Genomic DNA, 16,051 nt, shown 5'->3' on the forward strand with positions numbered 1-16,051 from the left:
AATACTTGTTGGGGTTATAATACCGTAACTAATATTGGCGGGTAATAAAATGCATGTACTTGACGCTGTCATTTATTTATTTATTTATTTATTTATTTATTTATTTATTTGCTAGTTGCTTTACGTTGCACCGACACAGCTAGGTCTTATGGCGACGATGGGCTAGGAAAGGCCTGACAGTGGGGCTCGAACCCACGATCTCCCGGATGCAAACTCACAGCCGCGCGCCTCTACGCGCACGACCATCTCGCCCGGTCATTAATTTATTAGGTGTAGGTTTGCTATACTTCGTATTTTTAATATTGTTGTTTTGTTTTTAGACGTGTCTTATAATAAAGTAAATTCAAATTAATTACATTAAACGCATGTCGGAGACGGTAGCCAATAAGAGCACCTTTATAAGTGAGATCAAAATACTAGCCAATGAGAGCAAGACGAGACGCTGATGAGTCTGTCTACTGTGCGGAGAACTCACGCTCTAGTTAAGTCATAGTTGCACGGTCAGCACCTACAGATAGCGTTAGTGTTGCTGTATCTGAAAGCTTAGAAAATCAAAGGGAAAGTACACAGAACGGACAGCGTCTACTTCCGCTGTAAGGCCCTCTCTTCTTGCTCTCCCTGTATGAAATCGAAGAACTCTTATCTCCTTCCTTTCCTCAACTCCCAGGTCTCTCCGGACCCAAACTTCCGTCCCTTTTAAATTCCTGGCATTCCGAAGGATTTGGTAGGTTTTCATCCCGGATACCAATTGTACTTTAATCGGCCTGTTTCCTTGGGTCCTTCCAATTCTCTGCACGTCGTCCACATCGGATTCCGCGTAATTTCCTTTGTCCTCGCTTCTGTTCTCCTTAATCACATGTACAGTATAACCACAGACTGTGGTATAACCAGGCAGCTGCTACGTTGGGCAAACACTGATCTCCGGACCTGCGTCTCCAGCTCCCGTGTACACTGCTCCATCACCAATCGATGTTCCTTTGCGATTTCCATTTCTTCCTGGTATTTATCCAGAGATTCTTTTATATCTACCATGTCACCCCTTAAGCTATCTTTCATATCCTGAATATCCTTGTTCTGTGCCATGATGAGCTCCCTCGTTGTGTCTGTTTGGCTGACCTCTGTTATCACGTCCTTAATCTTTTCTATATCTTCCCAATTCAATGGCCCAGTATTGTTTTCCACTCCTCCAATTACTAATAGTACAGCAATCACTATCGCTGCTAGCACGATTCCAGAGTATTTTATATCACATTTTAACCCACATACCTGATATTTTATGCGATTGTTCCATCGGCCGATGACCGCTCGGTAGAGTTCTGAGCTTATTTCCATTTCGCTTACGCCACAACACTCAGCACTCCGCATACACGTCTGCTCCGTTTGCAGGGCTCCAATCGACTGTTTTCTACTTCCGCCTACGTGCTTTGTGTAACTGACCCGAGCCCTAGCATTGCCGAAGTGAGCCGAAAATAGGTAAAGAGGGGATACAATAACGTCACGAATGTGGAAATAATTAATGACCTAAAAATTAATTGAATTAATAGGACAATATTTTTTTCACAAAATGTTAAGGATACACGCTGTCTACCCTGTCTCCCCTTACGGCTCGTCCCTGGGTGGCAGCTAATCACACTAACCACTACACCACCGAGACAGACGGCACACATTATACAGCCTTAAATAAAGCTGTTCAATTTTCAAAGCGTGTATGTATGTTACTAAACATTCGAGTGCAGCAAAGTATAGCTACAACAGAAGTAAGTAGCTAGTTAATCGCTGGAGACAAAAGCGCCTTAGGCTTGCGAGCCCTGGGGAATATTTCATTTTCGAACCTTTCACTGCGTTCTGCTGATGACTTCATTCTTCAAAGGGTCGCACCTATTCTGTTTTCCTTTCTGATTAGCGTTAAGACGAAACAGCCGTCAGTTTACATTCCCCTTACAATCTTAACAACCACCTCCACCCCCTCCCCGCCTTGACCACTTTGAAGGGGTCCGTAATATACTGACGAGAGGGGGATCCGAAGTTCTAACAAGTTTGAGTCGCTGGGCTATAAAGAAAGGCAAAATACTACTTCAGACATTATCTTCAGAAAGTAGTCCGTAACATACCACCAACTGATCTCAAGAACACAAAGAACTAAAGAGAAGATTAACTCAGGCTTAAAAGGCGTTCTGGGGGCGAAAATTCAAACTGCTTGATAAATTATTAAATAGGAATCTCAGAATAGAGTCACTCAACACATCATCATTCCAGTATAGATTCACGCCTATCGGACTTGGTACTTAGCAGTCAAAGAAAGGAGGGCAATAGAAGTATGCCGAAGGAAAATAGTGGGCATCAAATAGACTTCATTATGACTAGGCAGAGATTCAGAAACCAGGTGTTGAATTGCAAAACTTTCCCAGGAGCAGGCGTGAACTCTGGCCACAACTTGTTGGTCACGGAATGTCATCTGAAGAAGAAACTGAAGAAAGGAAGGAATTCAAGGAGATGGGACCTAGAGAAGTTGAAAGAAACGAGTGTGAAGGATTGTTTCAAGTAACATTTGCACAAAGACTAAATGCAAAGGCTGAAGGAAACACAATAGATGAAGAATGGACAGTCATGAAGAATGAGGGCAGTAGGGCTTCTGAAGAAATGTTATGAAGGAAGGAAAGGTCAAATAAGAATCAATGGATAACTCAGGAAATACTAGGCCTGAATGAGGAAAGACGAAAGTACAAGAATGCAAGAAATAAAGAGGGCAGAAAAGAATACAGGCTGTTAAAGAATGAAGTGGATAGGAAGAATGGCTGAAGGAGAAGTGCAAGGATGTTGAAGGTTGTATGGTCATAGGAAAGGTAGATACTGCATACAGGACAATTAAGGAAACCTTTGGAGAAAGGAAATCTAAGTGTATGTATCCAACAGTTCTATTAAGCTAAAGATGTAGATTACATGATTCTGGAAGAAGAAGACGCTGTTGATGCTGATGAAATTGGAGATACAATTTTGAGGTCAGAATTCGACAGGGCTGTAAGAGACCTAAATAGGAGCAAGGCACCCGGAATTGATTATATTCCGTCTGAATTACTGACTGCCATAACAGAAACCAACATGACGAAGAATTCCATTTAATGTGTAAGATGAATGAGACAGGTGAAGTTCCATCCGATTTTCGACATAATGTAGTTATACCTATCCCCAAGAAAGCCGGTGCTAACAAGTGAGTAAACTATCGTACCATTACCTTAGTATCTCATGCCTGCGAAATTTTTACACGTATTATTTTCAGAAGAATGGAAAGACTAGCTGAAACTGAGTTGGGAGAAGATCAGTTTGGCTTCAGAATAGCTGTAGGAACATGTGGAACAATCCTGACTTTACGTTTTATCTTAGAGAATCGAATTGAAGAGGACAAGCCCACGTACATGGCTTTCATAGATTTAGAAAAGACATTCGATAATGTTGACTGGACGAAGCTATTTGTGACTCCGAATGTGACCGTGATCAGATACCGAGAACGAAGACCTATCTATAATCTGTATAAAAGTCATTCTGCAGTGATAAGAATCGAGGGCTTTGAAAAAGAAGCAGCCATCCGGAAAGGAGTGAGGCAAGGCTGCAGTTTGGTCTCTCCTCCTTTTCAATGGTTATATAGAACAGGCAGTAAAGGAAATCAAAGGCAAATTTGGAAAGGGAATCACAATCCAAAGAGAGGAAATCCAAACCTTGGGATTTGCCGATAATATTGTTATTTTATCTCAGACTACAGAAGATTTGGAGAAATTACTGAATGGTGTGGACGGAGTCCTGGGTAAAGAATACAAGATAATAAAAAAATGTCCAAAACAAAGCCAATGGAGTGCAGTCGAACAAGGTCAGGTGATGCACGTAATATTAAAATAGGAAATGAAGTCTTAAAGGAAGTAGATGAATATTGTTATTTTGATAATAAAATAACGATGGTAGAAGTAAGGAGGACATAAAATGCAGACTAGCACAAGCAAAGAAGAGTTTCTTAAGAAAACTCACTTCGAATATTGATATAGGAATTAGAAAGATGATTCTGAAGACTTTCGTCTGGAGCATGGCATTGTGTGGAAGTGAAATAGGGACGATAACTACGTTAGAAAGAAACAGAATATAAGCTTTTGAAATGTGGTATTACAGAAGAATGCTGAAGGTGAAATGGATAGATCGAATCACGAATGAAGAGATACTGAAGCGAATTGGTGAGAGGAGATCGATTTGGCTAAATTTGACGAGAAGAATAGAGAAAGAATGATAGGACACATCTTAAGACACCCAAGACTTGTTCAGTTGGTTTTTGAGGGAACTGTAGGCGTAATGAACGTTAGGTGGGAGGCCAAGGTATGAACATGACAAGCAGATTAGGGCAGATGTAGGATGCAGTAGCTTCGTAGGAATGAAAATTTTAACACAGGATAGGATGGCATGGAAAACTTCATCAAACCACTGTATGGAATGATGACTCAAACAACAACAAAATTATTATTATTATTATTATTATTATTATTATTATTATTATTATTATTATTATTGTTACGGGGTTACCCGTGGATCAGCAGAGGTGAAAGAAGGTGTCGGGATGAATGGGTCTAACTACAAAGTCAAAGTTAATTTAAAATTTTAACAAAGGTTATATTTTCTTGAAACAACAAACTTTAAACAACTTAGTGAAATGACAATGGCACAGCAATTTAGAAACAAGACTTAGAAAGATCCAAGACTTCAGAACTTTAACACTTTTGGGCTACAAGCCCCTAGTTTTACACTTTTTGAGCTCTTAGCTCAACTTTACCAAAGCACAAACTTTTTCAAAGGGCAGAAAACCCCTAATACATGGAGCACTTGCTCCCAATTTTCAATATCAAGCCTCTCAGAGGCATTCTTATAATACTAGAAAAGAGCTGACGTGCTCTCAGTGTTCCCAGCCTACTCAAGGCAACACAATGTGAAAATCTAATAATCACTGTCCTTACAAGGCACTACTTACAAATAACCCTCTTATTACACAGGGGTATCTAGTACCCAACCTATGGGGCCTTAGTAAAAAAGAACAGGTTCAATAAAATCGGCCCGAGTACAACAGGAATGGAGTCGGAGATTGAGTTCCACGAAAAATTTACAGATCTAAAGGGCACTTGGCCAATGAAACAGGGGCTAATCCCAATCCACTGAGGTAGCGCGGATGGAGATAACTTTAATACATTGCAGACACAAATGCGGTACCTCAAACCAAGATGAAGGGGAGCTCGAGAGGGTATATCACTCTCTATCCCCGATTACAATTAAAGATTTATAAAATTTTACATGAGCCGAAATGAGATTTACATTTTAGAATGTTTGTTACATAGTTAAGTTTTCGAACCTTTCCCTCGGGTTAAACTGCAGCGCTAGCAAGAAATAAAGATGTTTAACGCCCATTACCTTGCTGTAGAACTGCTGCGTGAAGAAAGAGGCGCCTCCCGCCCCCTGCGTGACACGCACACTTAGTTAGATGTTGATCAGATGGCCAGGAGACGTGAAAATCCGCAGTTTATAATCCCTCGGGGAAAGTTCGAGACCTTTCATGAATAATCAAGACACACCCACAGAGTTTTATTGATTAAAATCAAAAGTTACACTCAACATCGAAGAAGAAATATGGGTTTGGTTGAAAATTAATTACAGAAATTCTTGATTGGATAAATCCAAAACTGGCGGGAAGAAAAGATAAATATTGCCAACCAAAAGATGAATGAACAAAATTTTGTAAGGAGAAAACTTATGAATACAAAATTTCTTTAAAAGGGTTCCTTCACTTCGCACCAGGGTGCATGATCAAAGTTTGTTAGTAGTGGCATCTATGAGAGAATGTTCAAGCTTCTTAATGAATGGAAAACAAAAACAAATAGAAATTCGCACAGTTCACAATAACAAATTTTAGTGGTGCCATCTTCAGTGAAAATTTATAAGTTGGTCCAGTTTCAAGTTCACGGTTTCTCCTGTAGAGGAGTTCTTTAAGGCGCAAGTGCGGCGTAGAGGGGTACCTCCCGGTACAATTATTATTATTATTATTATTATTATTATTATTATTATTATTATTATTATTATTATTATTATTATTATTATGCTCTTCTTTGTCCTGACCGCTGGGCTGTACCCATTAACCAAGGTATGTAGATTTTCTAATTCTTGAGTCTCCCATTTTCCATTTTAAATTTGCTGTTGCGATAATTTACAGAGGTACGCAAATCATGCAACATTTTCTTCAAGTATCATTCGTAGTTGTTGAGAAATAAAAAATTGAATTTTACTAAATTTAAGTTAGTGTAGCTTCCCCTTTAATGCTTGTATCAGAGTGACGCTAGTTTGATGGCCTTGCACTGTTGTGCCCATTTCTACAGGCACTGAGTTACCTGCTCGATCATTATCTATGTACAGCACTTGAGAAAGAAACAGCAAGGGGATTAGATGGAAAGATGGAGAGAGAAAACCGACCTGAATTGGTACAATAAAATTGTACTGTGAACCTCCTCATAAGGAAACTGCGAACTAGTTCTAAATGAGGTCACTGTTAGCTCCGTGGGAGCTGCAACTACCTACACGCCATTTACTTCAACACTACTGCTGCTGGTTGCAGCTGACCCATTTTCTGAAAGCCATATCGACTGCAATTGACTGTAGTGGTAATTTTCATAGTCCGCTTGTATGGTGTAGTGGTTAGGGTCATTAGCTGCCATCACCGAGGCCGGGCTTCGATTCCGAGCTCTGGCACGAAATTTGAAAAATGGTACGAGATCTGGAACGGGGTCCACTCAGCCTCGGGAGATCGACTGAGTAGAGGGGGTTCGATTCTCATCTCAGCCATTCATGAGCTGATTTCCGCATTTTCCCACTTCTTCTCTAAGCAAATGCCAGAATAATAGGCCTGCCTAACTTCAGACGACGGCCGCTTCCTTCTCTCTTCCTTATCTCTACCTTCCAATCTTCCCTCCCAGCAATAACAATTCTGGATATCCATTATAGTGACACCGTTGACAATCTAGGTCTAATTTTCGACAGAACTTTATCCATGTCTCATCATACGTCAAATGTGATCCGAAAAGTTGTGTCATCCATGCATATTTTGAAACGTCATGTACACCACCTTTCATGTGAAAACTACTTGTTCAAAGTCTTATATTCCGAATCATTGACTATGGTTCAGTCGTATACAACGACTTATCTGAAACTTTGAACATAAAACTACAAAGGGTAAAAAGCGCATGTGTTCGTGACGTGAGGAATGCCAGGCGTAATCAACACATAACACCCTATTACATACAACTGTAATGGTTGAAACTCCATGAACGTAGGGAAATTTGAGTAGCTGTTTCTACGCACAAAATTGCCAAACTGAAGACCCCATCCTACTTTAATAATGCATTTAAGCCTATGAAGTCAGTACATAACAGAGATAATATGTTTACAAAAACCACCCTCGAAATACCACTCCATCGTACCACAAAATTTAACAAATCCTTTGTTTTCACTGCAACAAGTATCTTTAACGTCTTTAGTCTTCACTGTTTCACAAATAACACTAACAGTACTCAACTAAAGCAGTCCTTAACATCCATCTTCTTGGAGGAGTTCGCAAGGGGCTTGTGTCTAACAATCAGAAATATGTATGTTTTAGGAAATTGTTTCTCTGTTGTACCTTTATATTCTTTATATTCTTGTAGTCTAAAATAGGCTTAATATTTTACTTCCTTACCTATATACATAATGTTTTAATTCTACTGAATTTGATATCTCTATTTTACCTTTTAATTTTAATGTTTAATTTTAGCATTATAAAAGTGTAGATAGTGTGTTCATAAACATGTGTTGTATTATATGAAGACGCTACATGAAGAGGCTTTTCAGCCTCAGTCGCATGTAAATTATCAATAAATTCAATTCAATTCAATTCAATTCAGTTTAATTCAGTTCAGTTCATCCCCAACAACGCCCCTGTTCAGCATTTTAGGTCAGGCCACCTGGGCGAATACTGGTCTTCCTAACCAGTTGTATTCCCGACCAAGTGTCTCACCTTCCAGGACACTGCCCTAGAGGCGGTAGAAGTGGGATCCCTCGCTGAGTCTGGGGGAAAACCAATCTTGAGGCGAGTAGTGGTACTAGAAGCATGGTAACCAGTGCAACAAATAATGTTCAAAATGAGAATGTATTTTTGTGAATGACCCTCATAACAGTAGTGTGATTAGCTGCCACCCCCGGAGGCCCGGGTTCGTTTCGCTGCTCTGCCACGAAATTTGAAAAGTGGTACAAGGGCTGGAACGGGGTCAACTCAGCCTCAGCAGGTCAACTGAGTAGACCGCAACCATCCTCGAAGTGGTTTTCTATGGTTTCCCACTTCTCCTCCAGGCAAATGCCAGGATGGTAGCTAACTTAAGGCATTGGCTGCATTCTTCCCTCTTCCATCCCCCTCCACCCCCACAAGGCCCCTGTTCAGCTTAGCAGGTGAGGCCGCCTGGGCGAAGTACTGGTCCTCCTCCCCAGTAGTGTTCTCGACCCAAAATATCACGCTCCAGGACACTGCCCTTGAGGCTGTAGAGGTGGGATCCCTCGCTGGGTCCGAGAGAAAAACCAACTCTGCAGGGTAAACGGATTAAGAAAGAAGAAAGAAAGAAAGAAAGAACGTAATACGCTTATAATCTGATAAGTATATAACTATATTAATGTACCGGGCGGTACACCTCCACTCCGCTAATTTAAAATGTGCGCCTGTTCTGTTGAAACTCCTCTGCTGGAGGAAGTCTGAACTTTATTGACAGTATTAATTTTCTACCGTCTCAGAAGATGTCACCACGTGGAAAATTTTGAGTTTTTGAACTGTGTCATTTTTGATGTGTTTTTGTTTCGCTTGAAGTAAGAAGTGTGAACTTTCTCTTCTAGAGGACACTACTGAAGATCTACAATAGTGCAACCTAGTGCGGAGTCAAAGAACTATTTTTTTGGAGAAAATTTAATTTCAAGAGTTTGTTCTTTGTTAAATTTCTTTCTATCATTGTTTAAGTTGGCAATATTTACCCCTTTCTTCCCCTTGTGTTGAACCTAACCAATCCCGAATTTCTTAAATTAATTTCTATCCAATCAGATGTATCTTCCCCCAACTTTAATCTGTTGCGGGGTCGTATCCAATAAAGAGTTTGTGGGAGGGTGTTTTCTTTCCCCTAACGCCTAGAAACTTCCGCGAGAGTATTTAAACTGCTGATTTTTGGGTCTCTAGGCCACTTCTGTTCCATCTTTCAGTGTGTTAAGTACATAGCAGGGGGCGGGAAGCGCCTCTTTCTTCTCCAGCCGTTCAACACAAGGTAATGGCCGATTAATAACTTCTTTCCTTGCTAGCTCAGCAGTTTAACTTTCGGGGCGGGTTCTAAGCGTTCAGCCATGTAACCTTTTCCTAAAATGTAACTACTCCTTTCATATATTCTCTTTTAAAACGACATATTGGGATAGAGAGTGCTAACCCTCTCGAGCTCCCACTCACATTGTCTTGAGGTGAACTTATTTTCTCAACCTATTTTTCGTTAATGTAAAACAAATTGTTCTTTTCTTAAGTCACCTCTTTAGCATAGGATTAGCCCTTGTATTAACGGCCTAGTGCCAAGTAGGTCTTAATCAAAGTGTATTAGGAGTGCAAGTTCGCCTCCTCTCAAATTGTTATTTTAGAGGTCATTTAATTAACCTGCTTTTCTTTTAATAGACCTCAGTAGATTGGGTATTTTACCCCTGTGTTTATGTCCGTTGAGGACAACTTGAAGGTGGAGTTTGGTGTGGCCTGGGAGAGGCTTAAATTTTGAGAGCGAGTGGCTCTTTTGAAAATTCTGGGTTGTATGCCTCATGGAGGTTTTTCAGTGTAATTTGGAGCAAGGGCTCCTAGGTATGAATGGGGTTTTCTCCCCCTCTGTTAAAACTTGTGTTTGAGGTAAAACTGAGCTGATTGCCCAAGCATTGTGAAGTCAGGGCGCGAAGCCCAAATTCTGTAAATATTGTAACTAACCCCTTTTGAATTGCTACTTTGTACCTGCCATGCTTGTTATTTCTTTGTTTCCGAAAAGAAAATATAACCTTGTTAACTTTTAAAATAATTTTACATTGCACTATAATTTCGTAGCTTGAAACCCATTCACACCCGCACCTTCTTTCACCTCTACCTACCACGGAAAAGTCCGTAACAAGTGGTAGCAGAGCGTGGTTGAATGGGTCTCAATTTAGCCCCTTTTGACGGCTAAATATTGTTTGTTCCGAACTCTAACTATTTTCCCAGTTGCTGGAATTTTTTGAGTTTTTCAAAATTGGTCTGTCATCATGCCCAACCCTCGCGATGTTCTCCTTCTTAACTATTTGCGTAAGGAGGAGTTGATCTATGAATTAACTATCAGAAACGTGCAATCTGGAGGCACGGTTGCAATAGACACTAACAAACTTAGAGAGTCCCTTGATTTGCCCATTTCTATCCCCAATTTGGGAGAGAAAGAAATTGACGACTCTCTTTCCACGATCACGGAGAATATTACTGGGCTAGCTTCTGTAGTTAGTTTTTTTGATGAAAATGATCCGTCTCCTAATCAAATTAAGCGTGTGCAAGGCAGACTATATCATTTTTCGAATAGGGTTAACGATCTGTTGTCTCTAAAACTGAATGATGTTCAGAGGAAGGAAGCTAGTACGCTCCTGGAAAATATTTCCGAATTATCTAGTAAGGTCACTCAATTGTTAACTGGGGAAGTTCCTCCCAAATCTGATCAACCCACCATAGTAAATGCAGGTAGTGAGGAAGCGCCTCCCAAGGGAGAAGTTAATAGAATAACCGTTGCTGCTCAAACTATCCCTGCCCCATTGGACAACGAATCCGAACGTCGTGCATCATTGAGTAACATCCGTTCTGAATTAACTTCCTTACCATTGAAACCTTTACCTACTATGTCACCCGGGTTTAGTAGCTTGCCTCATCCATTGGCAATGTTGCTCAGAGGTATATCTAAGTTTTCCGTTAATACCACCAGTGACGTAATTTCATTTTTAAGATTTCTAGTGGAATTTCAGGATCATGCCCTTGTTTTTTCTCTTTCTCCATGTCAAATCCTGCAAATTATCTATCCGTATGCTATTGGTATTCTCTCTGATAAAATCGTAAGAGCCATTGCCGAGCAATCATCTATTGAGGATTTCCATGCCCATTTGCTAGCTAACTTCATCCCTGCTAGGGCCAGGTCCTCCCTTATTCAGAAGTACTATTATCGTGTACAGCGCTTGGATGAAAACTTGGCTGATTTCATACAGGACATTAAGTTTTATACTAGGGTGTTTGCCCTTCATTTTCCTGAAGATCAGATTGTACAGGCTATTGCAGAGGGAATTTCACCTCCCTATAGGTCATATTTGTGTTTCGCGGCGTGCCCGCAAACTTTCTCGGAACTTGAAGCATTGGCCGTCTCAGCGGAAGGAGTTAGATACGCCGATTCTTTGCGTGTCGCGAAAGAACCCCCGCCTTCCATTAGTAATACTCGGCCTCCACCTCGCCGATCAGTCACCCCCCGTAAATGTTATGCTTGCGGGTCGCCTGACCATCTGCGCAATAAGTGTCCTCTGATCAAAACTAGTAGGGCAAATAATGAAGCTGGTTCATCACAAGGCTGTTTTAAATGTGGGGCTTTCTCACATATCGCCAAGAATTGTCCCAATTCGAATAGCACCCCCTCCTGCTCAACTTCTGGTGTAACTTTCAACAACAATCAAAAGTGACTAGTGGCTGCGGCTGAGTCAACTAATTCTGCATCCCAAGGCTCAGCCCCTGGCAAAAAGGTCGAGAATTCAGGGAACGATAAGTCTTCGAATACATCTTTTGAATGCCCCAAAGAGTGCCTTAGGATTGCGGCGGATACCCCCGCACCTGTTCCTTTTCTTAAGATTGAGTTAAATAACGAGCCTATAACAGCTCTCTTAGATTCAGGCAGTGTTTGTTCGATTATTTCGGCTGAATGGTATTCTAAATTGAAAGCTGTTTGTAAACTACCTGACTACGTCTCATCTTCTCTTCAATACGTTTCGGCTAATTCATCTCCATTAGAAATTCTAGGTTCCTTACTGGTCAAGATTCGTATTTTTAAGTTTACTTGGAAAATTAAATTGTTTGTGGCTAAGCACCTGTCTTGCCCCATCATACTGGGAGCGGACTTTTTTTCTCACACTGGTCTTGTGCTCGATCTCCAGTCTAGGTCGTGCACATTCAAATTTGCTTCTAGTTGTAAAATACCACTATTAAAGTGTAATTCTGTGTCATGTTCATCTATTTCGCCTACCCAGGACGAGATGTTGTTAGACCTTAGACATCTACCTGAGGAGCAGGCTGATAGTATTCGTAAATTATGTCAGTCATTTCCAGAGGTGTTCTCTGATACTCTTGGTGTTACTGACCTTATTGAATACAAAATTGAGGTCACGGATTCGATTCCTGTCCGTTTTCCACCTTATAGGCTATCTCCACCTAAAATGAAGGCTCTGAAAGAAATTATCGATCAGATGTTGAAGGATGGTATTATTAGGCCCTCTAAGTCGGCGTATTCATCGCCTATTTTTCTAGTCCCGAAACCCCAAGGAGGCTTCAGGCCTGTCATTGATTACAGGGCTCTCAATCGGAAGGTGGTGTTGCAATCTGTGCCCCTTCCTGACCTTCATTCTTGCTTTTCATGGTTTCGTAAGGCCAAGTTCTTCACTATCTTAGACTTGAATCAGGCCTATAATCAAATTCCCCTTGCCGAAGAGTCTAAACACCTTACAGCGTTTGCCACGGACTGGAATTAATACGAATACAACCGCGTGCCTTTCGGGCTCCCCACGGGGGCAGCTGTGCTCACTAGGCTACTAGATAGGGTCTTCTCCGACATCAAATTCGAGTACTTATATCACTACTTAGATGATGTCGTCGTATTTTCAGAGACTTTTGAAGAACATCTAGATCATTTGCGAGAAGTTCTCGATCGCCTTCGTAAGGCTGGGTTAACTGTTAAGTTGTCCAAGGTTGCCTTTGCTAAGCCCTCTATGTCATTCCTAGGGCATATTGTGTCACCCGATGGTGTAGCAGTCGATCATTCTAGAACACAGGCCATCCGTGATTTAAAACCTCCCAAGGACATCAAAGGTATCGCCAGGTTCATTGGTATGGTGAATTTCTTCAGGAAGTTCATTCCTAACTTTGCTAATAGAGCGGCGCCCTTAAACCTTCTTCGTAGGAAAGGCATCAAATTCGAGTGGGGACCTTCTCAACAAGCCGCTTTTGAAGATCTGAAATTAACTCTCTGTAATGCACCTGTACATGCTATGCCTGATTTCTCGAAGAAATTCATCGTCCAAACCGACGCGTCGTCGTCAGCAGTAGCTGCAGTCCTTCTTCAAGAGACTGAACTAGGGAGGCGACCTATCGCCTATGCCTCTAGGACCTTGTCGGCTCAAGAAGCCAAGTATTCCATCTATGAGCTCGAAGGTTTGGCAGTCTTATTCGCCTTAGAAAAGTTCCGTCTCTATCTGGAACACGTCAAATTCGACCTGGAGACAGATAATCAAGCATTAAGCTGGGTCTTAGGTAGGCCGCGTCGTACTGGTCGTATAGCCCGCTGGGCTATTCGTATTTCCGCCTTCCAGTTTGATGTTAGACATATCAGAGGTACCGAAAATGTTGTTGCTGATGGACTCAGCCGTATGTTTCATAACGACGTCGAGACCCACGAACCGGTCGACAGTTCATCACCTCCCGAGTCCATACTATCTGGTGTTAATGCCATCTTAACAGATGCTCCCATGCTTTTTAGGGATATTGAGAAATACCAACGTGAAGATCCGACGCTGGCTCCGATAATGGAAACCCTTTCTTCTGGGGAACATGTTGTCCCTTATGTTCTGAGGAATGGTGTTCTATGTTGCCCATCGAGGCATGATAGGATGATGAAAGTTGTCGTTCCAGCTGTTCTTGTACCTATGATCTTCAAGTATTATCATGAGACCCCACTAGGAGGACATCTGGGTATCTTTAAAACTCGTGAGAAGATTCGTGAAATGTTCATCTGGAAAGGTATGGACGGTGCAATCCGGGAACTTGTAAAAGCTTGTAAATCTTGTTTGCTCAGTAAACCCACCATGTCCACCAAGGTAGGCCTTTTGTCTTCGCATCAAGCGTCGCGCCCCATGGAACGTCTGTATATCGATTATGTAGGACCCTTCCCCCAGTCAAAGGGTAATGCTAACAAGTTCACCTTTGTGTGCGTAGATGGTTTTACCAGATTTTCTTGGTTATTTCCGACTAAGCTGGCTACCGCTCAGTCTACCATTACCTGCTTAAATTCTATTTTTGCTTCTTTTGGTCCGTGTCAATATATTGTATCTGATAATGCTAAGGCTTTTACATCTAATTTATTTCGTAAATTCTGTTTTGACTTATCAATCTCTCATGTAACTACTTCTGCTTATTACCCTCAACCATCTCTGGCTGAAAGGGTTAACCGTAATCTCAGGTCAGCACTTATTGCCTATCATCATGAAGATCATTCCAGGTGGGACACGTCCCTGCATTGGATAGCTTTTGCTTTGAATTCGGCGGTTCATGAATCTCACAAGTTTACTCCAGCTTCTTTGATGTTCAAGTTTGTTCCCAACTCGCCGCTCTCTAACCTCTGGTCTCTGAATGACATTCTACCCGAGACAATAGATCCGGATAACATTAAAGATCTTTGGAAGAAGGCTAAAGCCAATCTTAAAGTGTCTCATGAAAAGGTTAGGGAAAGGTATGATCGTGGACGGAGACCCACCCCTTTGAAGGTAGGTGACCAGGTTATGGTCAAAAATTTTGTTCCCGCGGGCAAGCTTGCCCCCAGATTTCATGGGCCTTGTATAATTCTCGATTTCCTCACCCCGGTTACGTTGTTATTAAGCAATCCAGCCACCGAGAGGATATTTAGGGTTCACCTGTCCCAGGTGAAACCGGTGTAAATTTTGTGTCAACTTGCTTCATATAATTTGATAGGAATATGAAGGTTATATATTTTTTTTGAGTTCCACTCTTAAGGCATTCTGCTCCTTCTATTGTATTTTATATGTAAGCATTTCTTGTAAACCTCCCCGATTGTTAAACTGCCATCCTGTCCTTACCTCGGCCATTACCACGCTCCCGTCTCCTGCTTCAATACACACAGTGGCATAACTTATGCCATGGATATTTGCACGCCGCTGGCCCCTCAACCTCTCCACAAGCCTGTACCCTCAGAAAAGATGATGGTCCAACACAATTTTGCCGCCAAGCTTTAATGTTTCAGTGCCCCCGCAGCCGCGCGGCGCCGTGCAGCAACTGGAGCTGAGGACGGGCCCCCTCGGCCCCAGCGAGGACGACGTGTGCACGGCGAGCCGGAGCTCTCCTCCCGGCCAAGGCTGATGTGCGGCGCACGACCTGCTACTTGCCCGCAGCCTGTATATGTTCACCGCGGGCGCGGCGTGCTTCAACACCTCTGCTCCCCTCATAGTGCGGGCGAGCGGTATCTCAGGGTACTTGAGGGGTCCGAGCGGCCTCCTTTGGACGCAAGCCGCAACGGCCGGTCTTGCAATCCCACTTCATCACCATCTACTACATGAACAGATACCATAAGTAATGACTACACTTGGGAATTCAACTGCAATATTTGGTGGACTTTGAAATTTTTTTTTTTTCACTTTCAAGTATAAAAAGTTATCTTCAGAAATTCAACTTCTACAAATATAAAGACTTTACTTCATCTGCAACAACAAATTTTGAAACCAAATCAACCCCAAATTAACAAAATCTTATAAATTTTTTGGCAATCAATCTTCATACCCACAGCATAACTTGGACCTTGTTTCAAACTGATTTCATGTGTCATACCTGGAGGACCTTTCGGGGGGGGGGGAGGTCTGTACCGGGCGGTACACCTCCACTCCGCTAATTTAAAATGTGCGCCTGTTGAAACTCCTCTGCTGGAGGAAGTCTGAACTTTATTGACAGTATTAATTT

This window comes from Anabrus simplex, chromosome 4, assembly GCF_040414725.1.
Source record: "Anabrus simplex isolate iqAnaSimp1 chromosome 4, ASM4041472v1, whole genome shotgun sequence".
Taxonomy (NCBI): domain Eukaryota; kingdom Metazoa; phylum Arthropoda; class Insecta; order Orthoptera; family Tettigoniidae; genus Anabrus; species Anabrus simplex.